Raw genomic sequence first — 21,653 nt, 5'->3', positions numbered from 1 at the left:
ATGACTTAATACATTTTGCCTTCAGGTTTTGAATATGGGGCTTGAAAGTAAGCTTTGAATCGAACGTCATGCCAAGAAACTTGCATTCGGATTTTACAATGATATCTTGTTTATTAAGTTCCAGCTTAGGAGGCAGAAACATTCCTCTGATTCTCGAGAAATGAACACAGATTGTTTTTTCAGTAGAGAATTTAAACCCGTTATGTGAGGACCATTTTGCCATTTTATTTATACAGAGTTGCATCTGTCGTTCACATGTGGGTAAGTTCGCAGAACAACAAGATATCTGGATGTCATCCACATACAAAGAAAAAGATATAGAGGGTGGGATGACACTGGCTATAGAGTTGATTTTGATAAGGAATAACGTGACGCTGAGAACAGATCCCTGTGGGACACCATTCTCCTGCTCATACAAATGTGATAAGGTTGTTCCCAGCTGAACTCTAAATGTTCTGTGTTGTAGGAAGTCAGCAATACATTTCAAAAGACGACCCCGTATACCGAACAAATGGAGATCCTGTAGGATACCGTATCGCCACGCAGTGTCATATGCTTTTTCCAAGTCGAAGAAAACTGACAAGCAGTGTTGCCTCCTGACAAAAGCTTCACGAATGGTTGTTTCTAGGCGAACGAGGTGATCCATTGTGGAGCACCCCGTTCGAAAACCACCATTGAAATTCTAATAGACACTTATTCATTTCAAGAAAATGAACCAAACGGTTATTCACCATTCGCTCAAACGTTTTGCCTATGCAGCTTGTGAGAGCGATGGGACGATAACTCGCAGGACAAGATGCTTCCTTCCCAGGTTTCAGGAGGGGGATTATGGTGGCAATTTTCCACGCAGACGGTGGTATCCCCTGTATCCAAACATGGTTGAAGAACTGAAGTAAACATTTTTTTGATATGTCAGACAGGTTTTCAAGCATTGAATATGTAATACGGTCTGGGCCTGGCGCAGTCGCTTTTGCTGACAACAAGGAGCGTGACAATTCTACCATGGTGAAGGGCTGGTTATATTGCCACGAATCATCTTCGAGAAACTTCCAGGGCAGGCACGAAACGGTACATGTCATCCCGGTGCACGCTGAAGAAGAAGAAAGAAGCTTCCAGACACATCGCCTGCTGCACGTGCTGTTTCTAGACTTTTCGGCGCGACGCTTAAATGCTTGTGCGCTCCGGGCTGGAGCATTCATTCATTCTTTGGACTCAGTTGTGTTCAGAGAGCTATCACTCTTGTGTTTTGCTACCAAGTAGTTTAATAAACCGTTTGATGTTTATTCGACGACTCGCCGGCCCATTTCTCTTCGTGACATATCTGGTGGAGATGCAGGGCAATCCCTGCTCAACGGCCTGGAAGAACAGAAACGACTGAGTCGAAGACAGCGTGGTCTACCTTCGGAATTCAGGACATTGGGACCCCCAACCCGCCAGAAGATGAATACGACAGCCACCATCGGCAGCGCGGCACGGCAACAGCTGGGTGCTTTCGCGACCCGCCCAACCTGCACCACTCAGCTACCAACCACGCGCACAAGGAACTCGCAAGACAGACGTACGGCGAACGTCAGACTTGAGGCCGCTCTGCTACCACTGTGAAGAAGCCACCCGGGTCCACCGCCGTTTCCCGTAACGACGACTGGGTCTACCCGGATTTTCACCTGACGCCTCCCGCCTTAAGCGCGTAGTCATCCCGTCGCAACTGAAGAGTCTACGGCAGCAGCATGCTTCTGCTGACTCAGGACGCGACCAGTCTCCGAGCTCGACGAACAGCAATACAGACCGCCGCGACGCTCAAAACCTTACCAGTGACCTGCAAATACTCATCGACGACCACGAGACAACTGCATTAATCGATAACGGCGCCGATGACAATGTTAAAGACGACGACGTTGGCTACGAGGCTTCGCAGGGTGCAAACGAAATGCGATGAGCCGACACAGTTCTGGCATCGGGACGATGCCACGTCTACGGAGGGGGCAATGCCACGAATCATCTTCGAGAAACTTCCAGGGCAGGCACGAAACGCTACATGTCATCCCGGTGCATGCTGAAGAAGAAGAAAGAAGCTTCCAGACACATCGCCTGCTGCACGTGCTGTTTCTAGACTTTTCGGCGCGACGCTTAAATGCTTGTGCGCTCCGGGCTGGAGCATTCATTCATTCTTTGGACTCAGTTGTGTTCAGAGAGCTATCACTCTTGTGTTTTGCTACCAAGTAGTTTAATAAACCGTTTGATGTTTATTCGACGACTCGCCGGCCCATTTCTCTTCGTGACATATCTGGTGGAGATGCAGGGCAATCCCTGCTCAACGGCCTGGAAGAACAGAAACGACTGAGTCGAAGACAGCGTGGTCTACCTTCGGAATTCAGGCCATTGGGACCCCCAACCCGCCAGAAGATGAATACGACAGCCACCATCGGCAGCGCGGCACGGCAACAGCTGGGTGCTTTCGCGACCCGCCCAACCTGCACCACTCAGCTACCAACCACGCGCACAAGGAACTCGCAAGACAGACGTACGGCGAACGTCAGACTTGAGGCCGCTCTGCTACCACTGTGAAGAAGCCACCCGGGTCCACCGCCGTTTCCCGTAACGACGACTGGGTCTACCCGGATTTTCACCTGACGCCTCCCGCCTTAAGCGCGTAGTCATCCCGTCGCAACTGAAGAGTCTACGGCAGCAGCATGCTTCTGCTGACTCACGACGCGACCAGTCTCCGAGCTCGACGAACAGCAATACAGACCGCCGCGACGCTCAAAACCTTACCAGTGACCTGCAAATACTCATCGACGACCACGAGACAACTGCATTAATCGATAACGGCGCCGATGACAATGTTAAAGACGACGACGTTGGCTACGAGGCTTCGCAGGGTGCAAACGAAATGCGATGAGCCGACACAGTTCTGGCATCGGGACGATGCCACGTCTACGGAGGGGGCAATGCCACGAATCATCTTCGAGAAACTTCCAGGGCAGGCACGAAACGCTACATGTCATCCCGGTGCATGCTGAAGAAGAAGAAAGAAGCTTCCAGACACATCGCCTGCTGCACGTGCTGTTTCTAGACTTTTCGGCGCGACGCTTAAATGCTTGTGCGCTCCGGGCTGGAGCATTCATTCATTCTTTGGACTCAGTTGTGTTCAGAGAGCTATCACTCTTGTGTTTTGCTACCAAGTAGTTTAATAAACCGTTTGATGTTTATTCGACGACTCGCCGGCCCATTTCTCTTCGTGACATATCTGGTGGAGATGCAGGGCAATCCCTGCTCAACGGCCTGGAAGAACAGAAACGACTGAGTCGAAGACAGCGTGGTCTACCTTCGGAATTCAGGCCATTGGGACCCCCAACCCGCCAGAAGATGAATACGACAGCCACCATCGGCAGCGCGGCACGGCAACAGCTGGGTGCTTTCGCGACCCGCCCAACCTGCACCACTCAGCTACCAACCACGCGCACAAGGAACTCGCAAGACAGACGTACGGCGAACGTCAGACTTGAGGCCGCTCTGCTACCACTGTGAAGAAGCCACCCGGGTCCACCGCCGTTTCCCGTAACGACGACTGGGTCTACCCGGATTTTCACCTGACGCCTCCCGCCTTAAGCGCGTAGTCATCCCGTCGCAACTGAAGAGTCTACGGCAGCAGCATGCTTCTGCTGACTCACGACGCGACCAGTCTCCGAGCTCGACGAACAGCAATACAGACCGCCGCGACGCTCAAAACCTTACCAGTGACCTGCAAATACTCATCGACGACCACGAGACAACTGCATTAATCGATAACGGCGCCGATGACAATGTTAAAGACGACGACGTTGGCTACGAGGCTTCGCAGGGTGCAAACGAAATGCGATGAGCCGACACAGTTCTGGCATCGGGACGATGCCACGTCTACGGAGGGGGCAATGCCACGAATCATCTTCGAGAAACTTCCAGGGCAGGCACGAAACGCTACATGTCATCCCGGTGCATGCTGAAGAAGAAGAAAGAAGCTTCCAGACACATCGCCTGCTGCACGTGCTGTTTCTAGACTTCGGCGCGACGCTTAAATGCTTGTGCGCTCCGGGCTGGAGCATTCATTCATTCTTTGGACTCAGTTGTGTTCAGAGAGCTATCACTCTTGTGTTTTGCTACCAAGTAGTTTAATAAACCGTTTGATGTTTATTCGACGACTCGCCGGCCCATTTCTCTTCGTGACATATCTGGTGGAGATGCAGGGCAATCCCTGCTCAACGGCCTGGAAGAACAGAAACGACTGAGTCGAAGACAGCGTGGTCTACCTTCGGAATTCAGGACATTGGGACCCCCAACCCGCCAGAAGATGAATACGACAGCCACCATCGGCAGCGCGGCACGGCAACAGCTGGGTGCTTTCGCGACCCGCCCAACCTGCACCACTCAGCTACCAACCACGCGCACAAGGAACTCGCAAGACAGACGTACGGCGAACGTCAGACTTGAGGCCGCTCTGCTACCACTGTGAAGAAGCCACCCGGGTCCACCGCCGTTTCCCGTAACGACGACTGGGTCTACCCGGATTTTCACCTGACGCCTCCCGCCTTAAGCGCGTAGTCATCCCGTCGCAACTGAAGAGTCTACGGCAGCAGCATGCTTCTGCTGACTCACGACGCGACCAGTCTCCGAGCTCGACGAACAGCAATACAGACCGCCGCGACGCTCAAAACCTTACCAGTGACCTGCAAATACTCATCGACGACCACGAGACAACTGCATTAATCGATAACGGCGCCGATGACAATGTTAAAGACGACGACGTTGGCTACGAGGCTTCGCAGGGTGCAAACGAAATGCGATGAGCCGACACAGTTCTGGCATCGGGACGATGCCACGTCTACGGAGGGGGCAATGCCACGAATCATCTTCGAGAAACTTCCAGGGCAGGCACGAAACGCTACATGTCATCCCGGTGCATGCTGAAGAAGAAGAAAGAAGCTTCCAGACACATCGCCTGCTGCACGTGCTGTTTCTAGACTTTTCGGCGCGACGCTTAAATGCTTGTGCGCTCCGGGCTGGAGCATTCATTCATTCTTTGGACTCAGTTGTGTTCAGAGAGCTATCACTCTTGTGTTTTGCTACCAAGTAGTTTAATAAACCGTTTGATGTTTATTCGACGACTCGCCGGCCCATTTCTCTTCGTGACATATCTGGTGGAGATGCAGGGCAATCCCTGCTCAACGGCCTGGAAGAACAGAAACGACTGAGTCGAAGACAGCGTGGTCTACCTTCGGAATTCAGGCCATTGGGACCCCCAACCCGCCAGAAGATGAATACGACAGCCACCATCGGCAGCGCGGCACGGCAACAGCTGGGTGCTTTCGCGACCCGCCCAACCTGCGCCACTCAGCTACCAACCACGCGCACAAGGAACTCGCAAGACAGACGTACGGCGAACGTCAGACTTGAGGCCGCTCTGCTACCACTGTGAAGAAGCCACCCGAGTCCACCGCCGTTTCCCGTAACGACGACTGGGTCTACCCGGATTTTCACCTGACGCCTCCCGCCTTAAGCGCGTAGTCATCCCGTCGCAACTGAAGAGTCTACGGCAGCAGCATGCTTCTGCTGACTCACGACGCGACCAGTCTCCGAGCTCGACGAACAGCAATACAGACCGCCGCGACGCTCAAAACCTTACCAGTGACCTGCAAATACTCATCGACGACCACGAGACAACTGCATTAATCGATAACGGCGCCGATGACAATGTTAAAGACGACGACGTTGGCTACGAGGCTTCGCAGGGTGCAAACGAAATGCGATGAGCCGACACAGTTCTGGCATCGGGACGATGCCACGTCTACGGAGGGGGCAATGCCACGAATCATCTTCGAGAAACTTCCAGGGCAGGCACGAAACGGTACATGTCATCCCGGTGCATGCTGAAGAAGAAGAAAGAAGCTTCCAGACACATCGCCTGCTGCACGTGCTGTTTCTAGACTTTTCGGCGCGACGCTTAAATGCTTGTGCGCTCCAGGCTGGAGCATTCATTCATTCTTTGGACTCAGTTGTGTTCAGAGAGCTATCACACTTGTGTTTTGCTACCAAGTAGTTTAATAAACCGTTTGATGTTTATTCGACGACTCGCCGGCCCATTTCGCTTCGTGACAATATCTAAAACCGTCTCCACCATTTACTGGAATCTTTTGTTTTTCAGCCCTTTGTTTAATTTTAAGGAATTCACTGCTATAATGGGCAGAACTTGAAATGCTTTGGAAGTGTTCCCCGAGTGCGTTAGCCTGTTCTTCGAGGCTTTCGCATACATGACCGTTAACTTCTAAAATAGGGACTGAATTACTGATATGCTCTCCTCTGATTTTACGAAGTCTGTCCCATACGGTTTTGGACGGGGCATTACAAGATAGAGAAGATACAAAAGTTTGCCAAGAGGATCGTTTAGCCTGTTTTCGTGTCCACCTGGCCTTTGCTCTTGCCTTTTTGAAAAGTAAAAGATTTTCTGAGGTGGGGTATCTCCGAAATGTACCCCATGCACGATTTTGAAGTTTGCGAGTTTCCTCGCATTCATTATTCCACCAGGGTTTCGGTCGCTTTGGGAAGCGACCAGAAGTCTGGGGAATGGATTCTGTTGCTGCATCAAGTAAGATGTTGCTGAGAAGACAACTAGCTTCTTCTATCGTTATGCTATTAATGGGAATTAAAGACAGGTCACTTCTTTCTGAAAACTGCTTCCAGTCGGCTAGATGGAGTTTCCATCTAGGAGGGCGTGTTGTCAGAGTGTTCACTGGCGTAAGATATTTTAACACCACCTGGTCACTCCCAAGCGGGTTTTCTTCTACAATCCATTCTATCTCTTGAAACAAGGATGGACTGCAAAAGGACAAGTCTAAGGCTGAGAGAGACTGACTTGAAGAATGTATGTATGTAGGTGCCCCTTTGTTCAAAAGACAGATGGATGATGATAATAAAAATTTCTCTAACATTTTCCCTCGAGTGTCAGTTCGTGTACTACCCCAAAGTGGATTGTGAGCATTAAAGTCACCTAGAAGTATGGACTAGGAAGTTGGCTGCACAAGTTTTCTAATTGTTTTTGTGTAATTGTACCGGATGGTGGCAAATAGACTGAGCAAATGGTGACTATCCTGTCTAGACACATCTGCACAGCTACAGCTTCCAAGTCTGTAACTAGGTGTACTGCTTTGGTTGGGAGAGATCCTCGCGTGACGATCGCAACACCACCAGATGCTCGGGTGGCGTCAGTTCGATCTCTTCGAAAAATAATGTGTCCACGCAGTGGGTTCTGTGTTTGTGTGTTTAGATATGTTTCTTGAAGACAAAAGCATGATGTGTTATACTTTTCGAAAAGATCGTTGACATCATCTAAATTTGAGAGTAAGAGATAAACTGATGTTCTGAGGCTGGAACAACATAGAAGGGACAGATACAAACAAAGCCTGATACAAACAAAGCCTGATACAAACAAAGGTGATTCATCGTTGAGAGTAAGCCACGGCAATTCCATTGGAGCATCGTGGGCTGCATAATGATTGCAGTAAGAAGGAAAACGTGCGTCAGGAACTTTGGCCGACTAGGAAGGACTTCCATTATCTATTTTTTTGTCGGGGGTGTAACCCGTGGCCTTGTGGGTTTTTTCCGCGCAGCTGCAAGCTCCTTGTCAGATATGTCAGGGAGTGATCCACTCCCCGACAGATTAGATCTGTTCTTTTCGGGGGCTTGGGAGCTCGTGCTCGCAAAAGAGCGCTCAGAGCTCGTCTCGTCCTCGCAATCCATGGCTGTGACCTCCGTGGACTGTGAGGACAGAAGTGGCGTCGGTGTTAGTGACGCCACTGGAGTTTCGGGGACTGGAGGTGGATGTGCACCTCGTTGAACTACATTTGTGGTTGTCTCTGTCAGTAGTGATTGCTCGGTCTGTGTGTACTGTGTTACTGGTTTCACTTTCTGTTTTACAGCTGTGGTAAAAGATTTTTCGAAAAAGGTAGGAGCTACTTTTTTTCTTTCTTCTGGGTAACTGATGTTCTGTGTAACCTTAACGTGCAGGACTTCTTTTTCATATTTCCACTTTGTACAGGACCTCGAGTAGGATGGGTGGTTGGAAGAACAGTTGACACAGCAGTCTGGCCCTTTCCGATTCCAATTCCGATCATATTTAACAGATGCCGCTCGCGTCGCCCCATCGTGTGAATGTGGTTGTGCGAGCGAGAAAACATGTAAGAGTGAAAGATTAGTGAGTGAGGGAGTGTATGTGTTTGTCACTTCAATTGATGCACCCTTGGAAGTCACAGAAGAGGCGCGTTAGCTTAGTTCAATTGGTAAGGGCCCCGGGCGATAATCTAGAAGATGTGGGTTCGAGTCCTGCAGCTGGCTAACCTTTTCAGTGACTTCCCTTCCTTCTTTCATTATTTGTTAGGAACTTGAAGCTTTGTCTTTGTCCTTTCTGTCTGTTCCAGCAGCAGAATATCAATTCCCATCATACTTCCTTCTACTTCTGCTCGTTTTCCTTGTTTTTTTTATGTTGTTAAATAACAAGAATATTAATTCGTTGTTCCTTACATGTTTAGCTATATGTAAATCTGTGCTGTTGTATTTTGTACGATTGTCTATGGTGTTTATGTAGTATGTTGTACGATAATCCATTTGTTGTGAGTAGTTGATGGTGTTCGACATGTTGTTAGACAACACCGATTGGTGGTGCAGGCAACATGTTAGCCTTTGCCTTTTGTGCCTGAACCCAATTTTTGTAACGCATATGAAATGAAGAAATGAAAAGGTACAATCAAACGTTGCAGGACCCTTTAGGACGTTTTCCACATTCCTAATTTAGTCCCAGTTCTGCCGTTCTCTGCAGCTTAGAGTCAAGCATATTTTACCCCCAAGACAACAACAAAATATGTGTATATTTTCGTGGAATTCTTGGGGGTGGCACTGAAGTCTATCCATACATTATGCTCCCCAGTCTTCGATGAGACGCTAGTCTCAAGGCTGTCTCTGCTTCAGTAGGGATCGGTCCATCTGCTTCCTTTCTTCGTCTTGCGTTTCAAGCTCTGCGTTGTCGTCATTACTGGAGTAGAAAAAATGAATCGACTTACTGCATCACAAATACTCACAAGGGCCTTATAATCCATAGCTGAATGCTTGGATAAGTTATCATATAAATTTCTCTAGGAGCGGTTAACATGCTGTGAAAAATATGCCACTTGAGCTCACGAATTCGAATGGGAGATACGTAGTTGTAATTGTGTGACCTCCCCACTCTCCAAAGCCAAAATAAGGTTGTTTGTAATTGTGTGTGTGTGTGTGTGTCTGCGCGTGCGTGTAACGTTTTTTTTCTTTTTTTTTTGAGGAATGAAGGGTTTCGTTTGAAATCCATCAACGTTAAGGGACAACCGTCGGAAGGGCACCAAATGATATAAATATCAAATAAATAAGACGTGGAAAAAAGAAGTAGGAGTATATCAGGAGCCCTACCAGGCCACTTAATACTTTTGTCCTGACGAAGGCGGAGCTTCCGCCGTAATTTAGACTGAATGTAAATTTCCCCTAGCGCTTTTTAAGTACTGACTTTAATTCGTAATAAATAAATACCCATTTTCTTTCACTTCATACTCCTACTTCTGCTGTCCATGTCTCGTTTATGTTGTGTATATATATATATATATAAGTGCAATAATAAGACGTGGACTACAGATTACAGGAACGTTAACAAAAACTAATTTATTTAATGTGTAATTTAACACATAGATTAAAAAAGAATGATCGACGTTTCGACAGTGGCACTGTCTTCGTCAGGACAAAAGGGGTACACGGGTTGCATATTGCCTAAATAGGTTCCCTGAGTGACGTCACAATCGGTGCAAGTATGCCACGTGGCAGTTGTCCGTGAGTCATATTCTGGAACATTCCGCAAGGTCAAGTCCGGGTGGTGATGTCATCTTTCTTGGGGAGCCAGCTCAGGGTGAGCTGTACTGAGGCCATAGCTGAAAAGAAAAAAAAAAGAGGAAAAATAAAAGGAAAAAAATGGGAAAGTATATCCCATCTAGGCGACCAGATTCCGTACTGTTGAAAGTGATATACTGTTGAAAGTTGATGTACTTTCCCATTTTTTCTCCTTTTATTTTTCCTTTTTTATTTCTTTTCAGCTATGGCCTCAGTACACACGTGTTTCGCCGTGTTTGCGGCTCGTCAGCTCTGGGTAGCTGCGCATCGTTCGGAATTGGCAAACCAGGAGTCGCTCAGCGAGCGATATATATATATATATATATATATATATATAAGTTCAAAAAAAGACGCGGAAACATATTTTAGGGAAGTTAAAAACACTAGTTTATTACATGGGGAGACGTTAAAAAGTAAAATGGGCAAGGGGTCGACGTTTCGACAGTGGCACTGTCTTCGTCAGGACAAAAGATGCGTAGCTGATTACACATTTCTTAAATAGGTTTGCTACATGACGTCATAATCGGTACGGGCACGCCACAGGCGTTTGTCAGTGAGTCAGATTCGGGGATATTCCAGAAGGTCAAGTCCGGGTGGTGATGTCATTCGCCGTAGGTCACTGTCCGCTTTGGGGAAAATTCCGGGCAGGGTGAGCGCTGCTTCAAACTTTGCTAAAAAAGAAAAAAAAAAGAAAAGAAAAGAAAAACAGAAGGGAAACGAAAAGGAGGAAAGTGTAGCTCATCTAGGCGGCCAAATTTCTTACCGTTGAAAGTGCTCCCAGATCTTCGTTAATGGTTGATTGGAATTTGTGAATGAGATAAGATTCGCGTTGTTCCCTGCACCGATCTGAGCTAAAATTTGACTGGAGAATAAAAAGTGACACGTTATTTAGTGAATGACCTGGTTGTTTGAAATGGCGAGAGACCGGGAGGTTTGGCTTTTTCCAGTGACGATGACTTGGACAGAAATCTAGCTCAACTTAGGGAAACATTCATCGGTCGTCAATTTCCACCTAGCTTAGTTGACGACGCTCTAAACAAAGCCTGCAAAGCAGATCGCAAATCCCTGTTCGAAAACCACAAACGCGTGTTAGATAATGGTTCCGTAAACCTCATCTTAACATTTAGCAGCAATATTCCAAGCGTTAACAATATACTAAACCGTCATCATAGTATCCTTCTCCAATCAGAGCGCATGGGACAAATTTTCCCTCAGCCACCGCGGGTAACCTACAGGCGCGGGCGCAACCTTCACGATAATCTAGTTAGCTCTAAAGTTAGCAAAGCAGCGCATCCAGGAAACGGCTGTCACCCGTGCGATGGTCGAAGGTGTCAAATATGCAAATTAATGCAAAGCACCCAAGTACTTAAAAGTACAAATTCCAATTTTTCCGTCAAAATTAATGGTGACTTCGACTGTAATTCATCTAACGTCATTTATGTCATTCAGTGCGGCATGTGCCAAGCACAATACGTAGGTCAGACTAAAACATCATTTCGGATCAGGTTCAACAACCACCGATCTGACGTTACCAAAAAGCCAAACCTCCCGGTCTCTCGCCATTTCAAACAACCAGGTCATTCACTAAATAACGTGTCACTTTTTATTCTCCAGTCAAATTTTAGCTCAGATCGGTGCAGGGAACAACGCGAATCTTATCTCATTTACAAATTCCAATCAACCATTAACGAAGATCTGGGAGCACTTTCAACGGTAAGAAATTTGGCCGCCTAGATGAGCTACACTTTCCTCCTTTTCGTTTCCCTTCTGTTTTTCTTTTCTTTTCTTTTTTTTTTTCTTTTTCAGCAAAGTTTGAAGCAGCGCTCACCCTGCCCGGAATTTTCCCCAAAGCGGACAGTGACCTACGGCGAATGACATCACCACCCGGACTTGACCTTCCGGAATATCCCCGAATCTGACTCACTGACAAACGCCTGTGGCGTGCCCGTACCGATTATGACGTCATGTAGCAAACCCATTTAAGAAATGTGTAATCAGCTACGCATCTTTTGTCCTGACGAAGACAGTGCCACTGTCGAAACGTCGACCCCTTGCCCATTTTACTTTTTAACGTCTCCCCATGTAATAAACTAGTGTTTTTAACTTCCCTAAAATCTGTTTCCGCGTCTTTTTTTGAACTTCTGTAAAACTTCGTGGCCGTTTGATAATCCTTTTACCTCACCCTATATATATATATATATATATATATATATATATATATATGCATATTTTTAATGAATATGTAGTTTTCAATAAACGACAAAAGCGAGTCTTCAGAATGTGGCCACAGCATGAATATGTCGCCCAAAAAACGCTTAAAAACGCTCTTCATTACTTGTAGTCTATTTGTTTTCGCGTCCATCTGTACCCAGTTATACATTGTGTAGACTTTCTTCACTCACACACACGCACATACTGAGTTAAACACTCTTTAATACTTGCGTTTTACGTTCCATTTCAACGTTCAGGACCAAACCCGCGGACACCTCGCCATACTGCGTCCCGCCGATGCAAGCCGCAACTCTCACCTCTTCCGTTCAATGTCCAACGTTCAACAGCCCTTTAAACCCAAACAACTTCGCTGGCGCTCTAGCGTACCCGTCATCTATAGGCGCTTCAACATACAACTGGATCTCTCTCGCGTATGGGAAGAAATAAAGAAAAACGACTACAATTGATATATATGTATATATATGAATATATCTATACATATACATGAATGTATAACTGAGTGCAGATGGAGGCGAAAACAAATAGAGTACAAGTAATGAAGAGCGTTTTTAAGCGTTTTTTGGACGACATATTCATGCTGTGGCCACATTCTGAAGACTCGCTTTTGTCGTTTATTGAAAACTTCGGTAACGTGCACCCCACTATAAGATTCACTCACGCTTATTCTAGAGAGAGCATAGATTTTCTAGATGTCCATATAAGCATATCCAATGGCACCCTCGTAACAAATCTGTACCGATAACTGACTGACTCCCAACAGTACCTATCATTTCACAGCAGCCATCCCCGACATACTAAATTGGCCATCCCGTACAGTCAGGCCCTCCGCTACCGGCGCATTTGTTCGCAAGATGTCGAGCTGGATGCAACGATCTTCAAAACACGCTGGTCAGCCGAAACTTCCCCCAGGATATCGTGAAGGACGCGATATGTAGAGCCCGCCGTACTAATCGCAGTGAACTTCTAAAAAACTCAACACGCCCCGAACGCCCCACGCGGGTTAATCTTACAGTCACCTTCAATGGCGCGATCCCTAACCTTAAAAACATACTGAAACGTCATCACCCAATTTTAACACAGTCGGAGCGCCTTGGAGAAATATTCCCAGAACCGCCTCGCATAGCATATCGTCGTGCAAGGAATCTTCAAGACCACTTAGTCAACGCAAAAGTCAATAAGCCACTTCCTACAACCGAAGGCTGCCACCCTTGCAACGGACGAAGATGCCAAATTTGTATTGTAATGCAGACTGCAGACAGGGTACGAAGCACAAACAGAAACTTCCAAGTAAAAATCAAAACTACTTCTGACTGCAACTCATCCAACGTAGTATACCTATTGGAATGCAACGCATACAAAGCACAATATGTTGGCCAAACTACATCATTATTCCGAATTCGTTTTAATAATCACAGATCCGATATTACAAAGAAACCAAATCTCCCAGTGTCGCGTCATTTCAATCAAACGGGCCACTCATTCAAGGACATCCGCGTGTACATCTTACAATCTGGTTTCCACTCAGACCGTAGCAGGCAACAGCGTGAATCATTCCTAATCCACAAATTCCAGTCCACGATCAACGAAAACCCCGGCGTATTGTCTACAGTTCGCAGCCTTAGCTCGTAGACAAAGACCCCCGACCCTCTTTCGTTCTTTCTTCCGTCTCTTTTTTTTTTATCATTTCAGGTTTATCACACGACCAAGGAGAACTCTCCTGGAAGACAGCCAACGCCCCTGCAAGTGCTCAATGGACCATTAGCAACAATGCTCCTGCCACAACGCCGCTCTACGTGCACTGTTCCCCTCTCATTTCCCCCGTTTCCCTTGTATATAAGCCCTTGTCACCTATTTCCAAGTTTCGTCCTGTTGAAGGCAGCGCTGACTGCCGAAACGTCGACCCCTAACTGTAAATCTATTTCTAGTACCCCCTTACTTATTAATGTAATAAAAGTAGCAAGTGTTTTTAACCCTTATACGGCCTCCCTAGTCTCTTCATTACTTGTAGTATATATATATATATTCTTGAAGGTCTTGAAGATTCAGACGGCGCCGTATTAATACACAGAAGAAATAACTTCGCACAGAGCACCACCAAAGGAATATCTTCAGATGACTTCATTTAATTCATTTTGAAATTACACAGACACGACGTTTCGAACGGTGGACCGTTCTTTTTCAAGTGAAAAGATATAATGAGTTGGTCAAACAGAAAACACTCACTTTCGTGTGCTTCGACAGTGGTGGGGGAAGGGAAATCGCAGTGCGTTGAGGTTGCCGAAGGGAGGTCATAAATTCTGTGTGCGGGGTCCTGTCGAGTGTGTTTCGCACGTGGGTGGTTTTTTTTTTTTTGGGGGGGGGGGGGTCTTTCCCTAAGACGCATTTATGTGGAAAGGACTCGTTTGTGTCGCATAAACGTGTGTAGCTTCTTGTTGTGTTGTAGGCGTTATTATTTCTTCATGTTTTTCACAGTGGACAGCGATCCCGGGTGTTCGTTCAATCCGGCACTAAACGAACACCCGGGATCGCTGTCCACTGTGAAAAACATGAAGAAATAATAACGCCTACAACACAACAAGAAGCTACACCCATTTACGCGACGACATGAAATTACCTGTGCGAGGGTTCGGAACATGAACGCCGACACCCAGTCAGTTGGTATCGGGCCATCTCCAGGACAGGTCGCACACCTCAGTGGCGTATCGGGCGCCTCGGGACTATACATCAGTGTTGGGCTGATGAAGTGTATCTTCTAACCTGTGCGCGACTGCGTCCGAATTGATTTTCAACTCCGGATCCATCGTTGGTGTTGTGCGGACGATCTCCGACACGGTCATCTGTTCATCACTTCGCCGCGACAAAGGACTCTCTTCTACCACCAGCACCTCAAGACTGGACACCCCGTCAGCCGCAAGTTAAATGTCTTTGTTCTGTTTATGTCTCGCAACGCCACGTTGCTATTGAGTGGTCCAAATTTTGTATCAGTATTATCTCGTGTCAAAGTGTCATGTATAAATGATGTTAATGGAACGAGTGTGTGACTGCCTATTCTTTGATCGGGTGACTAGCTTTCCAACCCAACGTCATCCGGGATCATTCGGCCTCATCGAGGTCTAGACCTCACACCTGTGCGTGTGACAATTTAATCTTTCAAAACAGGTTCCAGCTGGTCACCCCTGAACACAGGGACCGCCATCTCGATGATTACATCCAAGTTGTGCAAAAGGATATCCTCAAAGTAACGTCCAAAAAAGGACCCCCACGACACAATCTGTCAAGCGAAGAACGCAAAGCACTCAGCGATCTTGAGAAGCAAAAGGACATTGTCATCAAACCCGCGGACAAGGGAGGTGCTATTGTGGTCATGGACACTGACGCATATATTCGCGAGGGAGCCCGCCAACTGGAAGACACAACGTTTTATGAGAGGCTTGATCGCGATCCCACACCAGACTATGCGTCAAAGATCGAGAGGACCCTAACCGACCTCCGTGATAACAAAAAAATCACGCCTGATACACATAAGCAACTCCTTCCACAATCTCCGAAACCTGGTCGCTTTTATCTGTTACCCAAGATTCACAAGCCGGGCAATCCAGGCAGACCCTGGCATATCTGGCAACAACACAGTGACAGAGAACTTGTCAACGCTTGTGGACTACCTCATCAAGGACATCCCCCCCACCCTTCAGTCATATGTGAAAGACACCAACCATTTTCTAAAGACCATTCGCAACCTCAAACTACCTGAGAACTGCTTCCTTGTCACCCTTGATGTAGCGTCCCTCTACACTAATATTCCCCACTCTGACGGCATCGAGGCGGTCGTGGAAGCCTACACGAAATCACCGTCGGACAGTCCCTACCACGCGGACAGTGCCACACTGAAGGTACTATTGGAAATTATACTAACGCTGAACAACTTCGAATTTAATGGCCAACACTACGTCCAGATAAATGGCACAGCTATGGGCACAAAAATGGCCCCAAACTACGCGAACATCTTCATGGGTAAATTGGAAACATGTTTTCTGTCGCGGTGCCACATCAGACCATTTCTCTATAAGAGGTATATCGATGACATATTCATAATCTGGGACAACACTGAGAGTTCACTACTGGAATTCATGCGGGACTTCAACAACGCGCACCCCAGCATCAATTTCACCCACAACTATTCGACCACAACTACGAACTTTCTGGACGTCACAGTAACAGTCAGGGACCAATCACTGGAAACTAAGGTGTACCGAAAACCAACTGACAGTCAGCAATACTTACACTTTAATAGCTCACACCCCCGTCACTGCAAACTCTCTCTACCTTATAGTCAAGCATGCAGATACCGGCGTATCTGCACAGAGGACAGCGACCTCGAACAAAACCTAGGTGATCTACGGCACGCATTCACCGATCGCAACTATCCTCCCGATGTCGTTAATGACGCAATTGAAAAAGCTCGGCGTTTAGGTCCCAACCAGCCCACAGCTTCAAAAACCGATAAGTACTGCGCGCCGAGCTTAACTTTAACCTACAATCAAAATGTAGCTGGCATCGGATCCATTCTGAAACGCCATCTCAATATTCTGCACCAATCTGAACATCTTCGGGAAGTCTTCCCAGAGGCTCCCAAGATTGTTTATAGACGACCGCGAAACTTACGGGACGTACTGGTGAACTCAAAAGTCACTAGGGAACAAAAAGAATTCCTTGGCTGCAGGCCTTGCAAAAAACCCCGCTGCAAAATTTGTCCCCTCATGTTGTCAGCACGGGATGTTACCAGCACCACCACAAACTTCAAATTCCATATCAATGGCACTTTTGACTGTGGGACTCAAAACGTAATATACCTTCTGCATTGCACCATATGCCAAGCTCAATACATTGGACAAACCTGCACATCATTCAGAATTCGCTTCAACAACCACAAGTCCCACACCAAAACAAAACCGGAACTCCCGCTGTCTAGGCATATGGCCCTTCCAGAACATGCGATTGAGAAACTCTCTATTGCCATATTACAATCCGGATTCAAGAGCGATAGGGATCGTGAAATGAAGGAATCATTTTTAATACATAAATTCAATCCGGCACTAAACGAACACCCGGGATCGCTGTCCACTGTGAAAAACATGAAGAAATAATAACGCCTACAACACAACAAGAAGCTACACCAGTTTACGCGACGCAAACGAGTCCTTTCCACACAAATGCGTCTTAGGGAAAGACCCCCCCCCCCCCCAAAACCCCCACCCACGTGCGAAACACACTCGACAGGACCCCGCACACAGAATTTATGACCTCCCTTCGGCAACCTCAACGCACTGCGATTTCCCTTCCCCCACCACTGTCGAAGCATACGAAAGTGAGTGTTTTCTGTTTGACCAACTCATTATATCTTTTCACTTGAAAAAGAACGGTCCACCGTTCGAAACGTCGTGTCTGTGTAATTTCAAAATGAATTAAATGAAGTCATCTGAAAATATTCCTTTGGTGGTGCTCTGTGCGAACTTATTTCTTCGGTGTATTATTATATATATATATATATATATATAGATTAGAAGCTTAGGAGGGCGGTTGACCACGAGAATGAAATAAGCAGGAAAAATCAGAAGACGACAAAGAGCGTACAGGAAAACACAAAGGGGAGTTTATTAAGACATATAGGGATAGGGGTCGACGTTTCGGCAGTCAGCGCTGCCTTCGACGGGACTGGGGTTTGGTGACAAGAACAAGCTTTATATATGGGAGAGGGTTATGTACAAGGGAAAGAGAGCAGCGCATGCGCTTTTGTGATGACTAACATAGGTTGGTGACTAAGTGAAAGGGGAATGACCGGGTCTGTGCAGCAGGACCTTGAGGAAATACCCGTGAGCCTGAAAAAGAGACAAAAGAGTGTATGTATTGTGCTGGATTAGGAATGCAGGTTGCGAATAGTAGAAAGGATTCCTGGATATTCGTTTATCTGACACTGAAATTTATGAATGAGATAAGACCCACGCTGTTCCCTGAGCCGCTGGGAAAGAAAGCCTGACTGCAGGATGAAAATAGATATATTGGTAATTGAGTGTCCTGGTTTACTGAAATGGCGCGACACTGGCAGATTAGGTTTCTTCGCGACGTCAGATTTGTGGTTATTGAATCGCGTTCTAAATGAAGTAGCTGTCTGTCCGATATATTGGGCGTTGCATTCATTACATTGAAGAAGATAGACAACATTGGAAGAATTACAGTTAAAGTCGCCATTAATGTTGACCCGATAATTTGAATTGGTACTATCTGCAGAGTTAGCGGCTTGCATTGATTTACAAATTTGGCATCTAGTTGCATTACAAGGGTGGCAACCAATGTTATTTTCTGGAAGTTTGTTAATTTTGGCATTTACTAGTCTGTCTTGGATGTTCCGCGCCCGGCGATAACTTACGCGCGGTGGCTGTGAGAATATTTCCTTCATCCGATCAGATTGTGAAAGAATTGTGTAGTGGCGGTTGAGTATCCGGCTAATGTTAGGAACGCTGCCATTGAATGTGACAGTGAGATTTACTGCAGAATTACCATTGGCTCGAGGAGATCTTTGGAGCAATTGTTGGCGATCTGTGGATCTTGCTCTGGCTATAGCGTCTTTAACAAGTTTGTCCGGGTATTCATGATCAATGAAGGTTTGTTCTAGTCGTTGGAGATGGTTGTCTAGTTCGGCATCGTTAGTGCATATTCTGCGGTAGCGCAATGCCTGACTATAAGGTATGGCTAATTTAGTATGCCTTGGATGGCAACTGCGGAACGATAAGTATTGCTGAGCATCTGTAGGCTTCCGGTATAAGTTGGTTGAGATGCCGCCGTCTTGTAACTTGACTTCCACATCCAAGAAGGTAACAGTGGAGGCGGAGTAGTGGGAGGTAAATTGGATGTTAGGGTGAATTTGGTTGAACCGGTTGATGAACGTGAGAAGGTCGCTTTCAGAATGAGGCCATATCATAAAAATATCATCTAAAAATCTCTTGTACACAAGTGGTTTCAACACGGAACATTCGAGAAATGTTTCCTCCAGGGATGCCATGAAGATATTTGCATAGTTGGGGGCCATTCTCGTGCCCATAGCTGTCCCGTTAACTTGCAGATAGTGCTTGTTATCAAATTCAAAGTTATTGGAGGTCAAAATAAGTGTTAGCAGTTCGGTGAGGACAGTAGGATCATACGGCTGGTCAGGTTGATTTTTGTATGCTGAAACGGCCGCTGCTATACCATCTGCGTGGGGAATATTAGTGTAAAGGGACGTGACGTCTAACGTTGCCAAGAGACAGCTTGAGGGAACGGTTACTTGCGATACAGTTTGAAGGAAATGGTTGGTATCTTTGACGTAGGAAGGCAATTTAGGGGGGATAGATTTGAGAACGTGATCGACGAAGGACGATATATTTTCTGTAGCGGTACCGTTACTGGACACAATTGGTCTTCCGGGATTGCCTGGTTTATGTATCTTAGGGAGCATGTAAAATCGGCCTGGTTTAGGGTCTTTAGGAAGTAAGTATTCGTAGAGCGCATCGCCAATTTTCTTAGTGGTCTTTAACCGTTTTAGTGTTTTACATATATCTGCGGCAATTTCATTAGTGGGGTCGGATTCGAGAGGTTTGTAAAAGTCTGCACAATTAAGTTGACGGAGTCCTTCCGCCACATAAGCTTGCTTATCCATTACGACTATGGCACCTCCTTTATCAGCCTGTCAGACTCCGTCAACTTAATTGTGCAGACTTTTACAAACCTCTCGAATCCGACCCCACTAATGAAATTGCCGCAGATATATGTAAAACACTAAAACGGTTAAAGACCACTAAGAAAATTGGCGATGCGCTCTACGAATACTTACTTCCTAAAGACCCTAAACCAGGCCGCTTTTACATGCTCCCTAAGATACATAAACCAGGCAATCCCGGAAGACCAATTGTGTCCAGTAACGGTACCGCTACAGAAAATATATCGTCCTTCGTCGATCACGTTCTCAAATCTATCCCCCCTAAATTGCCTTCCTACGTCAAAGATACCAACCATTTCCTTCAAACTGTATCGCAAGTAACCGTTCCCTCAAGCTGTCTCTTGGCAACGTTAGACGTCACGTCCCTTTACACTAATATTCCCCACGCAGATGGTATAGCAGCGGCCGTTTCAGCATACAAAAATCAACCTGACCAGCCGTATGATCCTACTGTCCTCACCGAACTGCTAACACTTATTTTGACCTCCAATAACTTTGAATTTGATAACAAGCACTATCTGCAAGTTAACGGGACAGCTATGGGCACGAGAATGGCCCCCAACTATGCAAATATCTTCATGGGAACCCTGGAGGAAACATTTCTCGAATGTTCCGTGTTGAAACCACTTGTGTACAAGAGATTTTTAGATGATATTTTTATCATATGGCCTCATTCTGAAAGCGACCTTCTCACGTTCATCAACCGGTTCAACCAAATTCACCCTAACATCCAATTTACCTCCCACTACTCCGCCTCCACTGTTACCTTCTTGGATGTGGAAGTCAAGTTACAAGACGGCGGCATCTCAACCAACTTATACCGGAAGCCTACAGATGCTCAGCAATACTTATCGTTCCGCAGTTGCCATCCAAGGCATACTAAATTAGCCATACCTTATAGTCAGGCATTGCGCTACCGCAGAATATGCACTAACGATGCCGAACTAGACAACCATCTCCAACGACTAGAACAAACCTTCATTGATCGTGAATACCCGGACAAACTTGTTAAAGACGCTATAGCCAGAGCAAGATCCACAGATCGCCAACAATTGCTCCAAAGATCTCCTCGAGCCAATGGTAATTCTGCAGTAAATCTCACTGTCACATTCAATGGCAGCGTTCCTAACATTAGCCGGATACTCAACCGCCACTACACAATTCTTTCACAATCTGATCGGATGAAGGAAATATTCTCACAGCCACCGCGCGTAAGTTATCGCCGGGCGCGGAACATCCAAGACAGACTAGTAAATGCCAAAATTAACAAACTTCCAGAAAATAACATTGGTTGCCACCCTTGTAATGCAACTAGATGCCAAATTTGTAAATCAATGCAAGCCGCTAACTCTGCAGATAGTACCAATTCAAATTATCGGGTCAACATTAATGGCGACTTTAACTGTAATTCTTCCAATGTTGTCTATCTTCTTCAATGTAATGAATGCAACGCCCAATATATCGGACAGACAGCTACTTCATTTAGAACGCGATTCAATAACCACAAATCTGACGTCGCGAAGAAACCTAATCTGCCAGTGTCGCGCCATTTCAGTAAACCAGGACACTCAATTACCAATATATCTATTTTCATCCTGCAGTCAGGCTTTCTTTCCCAGCGGCTCAGGGAACAGCGTGAGTCTTATCTCATTCATAAATTTCAGTGTCAGATAAACGAAGATCCAGGAATCCTTTCTACTATTCGCAACCTGCATTCCTAATCCAGCACAATACATAC

The 21,653-nt window shown here is 46.4% G+C and overlaps 1 protein-coding gene across 5 annotated transcripts in view; it reads right to left on the bottom strand.

Annotated features, from left to right (window-relative positions):
• LOC135388516 (uncharacterized) overlaps nucleotides 1-21,653 on the bottom strand; it is a 102,962-nt gene that overhangs the window by 3,084 nt on the left and 78,225 nt on the right. The window contains exon 5 of one of the 5 annotated variants that reach the window (XR_010421444.1): nucleotides 732-9,058. The exons of 2 other annotated variants lie outside the window; for them this stretch is intronic. The gene's annotated coding sequence lies outside the window, so the exon portion shown is untranslated. 2 more of the 5 variants (XM_064618102.1, XM_064618105.1) reach the window with 2 other exon arrangements.

This window comes from Ornithodoros turicata, chromosome 3 (genome assembly GCF_037126465.1).
Source record: "Ornithodoros turicata isolate Travis chromosome 3, ASM3712646v1, whole genome shotgun sequence".
Taxonomy (NCBI): Eukaryota; Metazoa; Arthropoda; class Arachnida; order Ixodida; family Argasidae; genus Ornithodoros; species Ornithodoros turicata.
Note: the sequence above shows the minus strand (reverse complement) of the source record. Positions and strands in the feature narration are given on the sequence as shown.